The sequence below is a fragment of the Garra rufa genome, chromosome 1, assembly GCF_049309525.1.
Source record: "Garra rufa chromosome 1, GarRuf1.0, whole genome shotgun sequence".
NCBI classification, from domain to species: Eukaryota; Metazoa; Chordata; class Actinopteri; order Cypriniformes; family Cyprinidae; genus Garra; species Garra rufa.
Genome location: NC_133361.1, coordinates 9,878,072 through 9,882,957, shown reverse-complemented (window position 1 = coordinate 9,882,957; position 4,886 = coordinate 9,878,072). Strand labels below are relative to the sequence as shown.

General features: G+C 40.0%; 1 pseudogene; it reads right to left on the bottom strand.

Annotated features, from left to right (window-relative positions):
* Positions 1-3,839: 3,839 nt before the first annotated feature.
* LOC141343976 (uncharacterized) lies at positions 3,840-4,872 on the bottom strand (annotated as a pseudogene).
* Positions 4,873-4,886: the final 14 nt, after the last annotated feature.

The following is a 4,886-nucleotide window of genomic DNA, read 5'->3' as shown; positions in this document are numbered from 1 at the left end:
CCGAGCACGTCCTCAGTGTGTATGGAAGGGCTTCACTGTGCAAATCAAACATGTCGAAAAAGGAGGAACGAGCTAGTGAGACGTTGCTTTGATCATCTAAAATGGCATACATTTTTCTCTTCTCTTTTGGGGCTGAGCTGCGATACACATTTACTAAACAAATTTTAGAACACGATTTCCCTTGCAGTCCTTGTCCACATACCCCCGTGCAATTGGATGTAGTCTCTGTGGGGTTTGGGGGATCTGTCTCCCCGCCATGTACCTCTTGTGATGTGTTAGAGTCTCTGACTGTCCATGGGGGTGGACCAACATGCATGGCAGAAATGTGTTTGTCGCTATTGCATTCTAAACAATGGACGACTTCCTTACAGTCTTTGGCTCTGTGATTAGTTGAGGAAAGGCATCTGTAACAAATTGAAAGCTGTTTCAAAAGACATTTTCTCTCCTCTAGTGTTTTCATTCTAAACCCTCTACATTTGGCAAGTGAATGTGGCTTGCTGTGAATGGGGCACTGTTTGTCAGGGTCGAGCGACTGAGGCATTGGCTTAGCCTCGGATGAGCTAACCTGCGTTTTGTTCGCTGTAATGGGGGGTCTGAAACGGGTTGGTCTCACCGGCGGTCTTTCCTCTCTCATGTGTGCACTGTTGTAATTTTGCAGTGTGAAGCTAGGATCTGTTTTCATTTCTGCATAGCCATTCACAAACTGAACCAGAAACGAGAAAGGTGGATAGTGGACATGGTGTTCTCTCTTATACTTCGACCCTTGATTCACCCATGCCTCCTGCAAGCTATGTGGGAGCTTTTCCACTATTGGGTTTATACCCCTTGAAGTGTCAAGAAAGCTAAGGCCTGGGAGGTATCCTTCATTTTTAGCTGCTTGCAACTCTAGGAGAAGATCAGCAAGCTCCTGTAGACGATGAGTGTCTTTTGGAGAGACTCTGGGGAAAGTCTCTAAACGTTTGAACAGAGAAGCTTCAATCACTTCAGCTGAGCCATAATTTCTGTCCAGCCTTTTCCATAAGCGCTGTAGCCCTGTGGCCGGATCGTTAATGTGCACAGCCCTAATTCTGAGAGCATGCTGTAGAGACTCTGCACTGAGCCATTTGATAATTAAATCAAGTTCTTCATTACATTTTAGATTCAAATCTTCTATGGCATTGCAAAACATAGATTTCCAGGCTAGATAAGTCTCTGGTTTGTTATCAAAGACTGTGAGCCCTGCTGATAAGAGATCACGGCGTGAGAGGAGAACGGCCAGGTCTGATATTTGAGATGTTCTCAGGGGTAAGTGAGATGGTGAAGACCTGGGCTGCCATGTAAGTGGAGGACTGGGGGAGTACTCACGTGAATGAGCAGTCGCTTCGGGTAAATTTAGCTGTGTTTCGAGACTCCTGTCTACATCGTGCTCCTCTTTGCATTTTAATTCGGTTTTCACACAAGGATCATTGTGAAAGTGGTTTTGCACATACTCTTCTGTGCGACTGGCAGATGTGGCCTTAGTAGCAGGGAGGTCTGATGGTTCCATAAACTCGGATCGATCTAGCCTCATTGTAGACTCCAGAACCTTCGCTGCCGCTAGTGCAGCTTCAGCTTCTCCCTCTTGTTTCAGAGCATTGAGCTTTGCCTCCATGCGTGCCTTTTCTACCTCCATATCTATTTGGCGTTTAGCATACTCTGCTCTGGTGCGGGCAGCTTCTGCATTAGCTCGAGCTTGTGCTACAGCTAGGCTGGCGGTTGTGCTGCTCGATCGACGAGACGTGTCGGATCTGCACTCCGACCTGACTTCCAGTTGCGAAAGCCGTATGCTGTCTTTGTGGCTCGACATATCTGTCTGCAGTCTCAGCTCTCAGGTGATGCGCTTGACGTGCGGAAGATCTTTTTACTCTTCTGCCCTCAGCTAAACGTGGACATTAGCGTATGCAGCGAGCTAAACATCAAAGGTTTTAGTAAAAACTCCTGAGGCTGTGTGGAGCTCTTGGAGAGTTCACTGTTTTCCCTTTTTATTTTGTAAAACTGTAACAAAAACAATAAAGACATAAATAACACATCCATACATGGATCTACATAAAATGTCACTCTTTAAACTGATAATCAACAAAATGTTACCACTCAAAATACCAGATCAAATATCAGTCCCTACACTTAGTAACAAATCTATGAACTGCCATGTAGCATACAGTAAGTGGCTAGCTAGCACAAGCTAAGACACTCAGACCACTTCAATATCACAAAAACATAACATATGAAACATCACATCGGCAAATGAAGCACTTATATATGTTTATGAATGTTTTTTGCTGAACATTAAACTTACAGATCATGCCTTATCCAGGTCAGCCGATTCTAACGAGAGGCAGAGACATGATACATGCAACTTCTTCCGATAAGCGTGGCTTGTACGAACAGGCCACGCCCTATTACCAGTTTATTTTAAGTGGAACCGGCTGCTTCCGCAGTGCGCCACAAGATGGCAGCGTTTACCCATAATAATTATTAAATGGCTTCTTCTTGACCAATTACTCCAAACTTTATTCAAACATTTTATTCAAACACACAAACCAACCTTGAGGGACAGAATATATATATATATATATATATATATATATATATAGATTGTGGGTATATACATATATATGTTCAAAAGAAAGAAACTCATTAAGCTTAAAACAACTTGAAAATTATTAAATGATAACACAATTTCCTTTTTTGTGTGAACTGTCCCTTTAATACAAAAACAGAAAAATCACTCCCTGCTCTTGCTGAAGGAAGAATACAGTTGCTAAGCACTAGTAAAATAATTGAAATGTACAACATCTTTTTGCACCAAATAGTATCAATAAGTACCATTTTTGGTTTTGGTATCGATAAAATGTTACTGATGCCCATCCCCTAGTCATGACACCAATGTTGAAAACATTAGCATTAGCATGTTCGCAATTTATTTCTTTGTTTAATAATTTGCTGTCGGGTATACTTTTGCCAACTCTGAAAAAGGTAAATAATGATTAGAAACTTATTGACTAACTTTTTTATTTAATTTTGATGATACAGAAAACACTACGGTCTAACAGTATTCAGCCTGCTAAATAAATTGAATAAATCAATCAAATGTAAATAACACTGCATAGTCTTTACTGTATAAACTGATGCATTGATGCTTATTAAAGCTACAAAAGTCATTCAGTCAAGAGCAAAGATTGAAGATTCTCTTTTTCTTTTGTTGCCTGATTATCAATCCAGATACAGACAGCTGCAGGTTAATTAGGCTGCTGTCACTTTAACAACTAATGCATGGATCCAATATAGATCCATCTGATACATCATCTTGTTTTCATAACTCATTGAAGACAAACTCAAAACCAAAAATAAAAAAATTATATCACATATAGAAATAATTGGCAAGTACAAGTAGTTTTGATAAATTTTATGTAGAAATAATTCTACAATTTGGAAAGCAGAACTGATCACTTCAAAGCTTATCAATACGGTGGTCTTTTGTAATTTAACAAGTAAGATAATTGAACATAATGTGAAACTCATTCGAAAGCACAATGATATCATTTATATGATTAAGCAAAATGATACACAACAATAACACTTTTTGACGTTGTTCTTTGTGGAGGAACTCCATCTTTGAGTTGATCTGAACCTCTCAGTTGAATCTGCTGGTTTTGAAAATGAACTTTTTTCAATGTTAACACTGTAGGTAATGTTTCTTTGTCATGTCACTTGTAATGACTGGTTAGGATCCAGATGATATTTTAATGCTTCACGAATAACTGTGTTGCATTTGTTGAGGGTGCAGCATCAGATCTGAAAGTACTGGATCTGAAGATGATCTACTTACTGTGAATGTTTCTTATATGTCTGTGTAGAGAAGATGAATTATTGAAACACTTCCCACATTCAGTGCAGTGATACGGTTTCTCTCCAGTGTGGATCCTCTCATGTGTTTTCAGATGTCCTGAATAACTGAAGCCCTTGTTGCAGTGTGAACACTTATACAGTTTTAGTCCAGTGTGAATGTTCATGTGTGTTTTAAGTTCTCCTTTTCTTATAAAACTCTTTCCACACTGATTACACGTGTAAGGTTTTTCTCCAGTGTGGATCCTCTCATGCATTTTCAAATTGCTCGCTGTAGTAAAAGTCTTCTCACACTCAAAGCACATGTACTCTCTCACACCAGTGTGTATTTTCTGATGTTCTTTCAAATGTTGTAGTTGTGAGAAACTCTTTCCACACGAATGACATGAATATGGTTTCTCTTTTGTATGAACTCTCAGGTGCTGCTCCAGGAGTGAAGCTCTCAAAAACACTTTGTCGCATTGATCACATGCATACAGTTTCTCTCTAGTGTGAACATTTATGTGTGTTTTAAGACTTGATAAATGTGTGAAACTCTTCCCACACTGATTACAAGCATACCGTTTCTTTTCATTATGAACTTTCATGTGTGCTGCAAGTAGCCCTTTTAGTCTGAAACTCTTCCCGCACTGATCACATGTGTGTGGTTTCTCTCCAGTGTGGGATTGTTTCATGTTTTTTCAGCTCTCCTGACTGACTGAATCTCTTGTGACAGTGTGAACACTGATAAGGTTTCTCTCCAGTGTGGATCCTCTCATGTATTTTCAGATGTGGTGAAATACTAAATCTCTTGTCACAGTATGAACACTTATAAGGTTTCTCTCCAGTGTGAATTCTCATGTGACACTCAAGACTTGGTTTGCTTGAGAAACTCTTTCCACATTGATCACAAGTGAACAGTTTCTCTCCAGTGTGGATCATCTCATGTGTTTTCAGATACGATGACTGACTGAATCTCTTGTCACAGTGTGAACACTGATAAGGTTTCTCTCCAGTGTGGATGGTCATGTGACGCCCAAGAC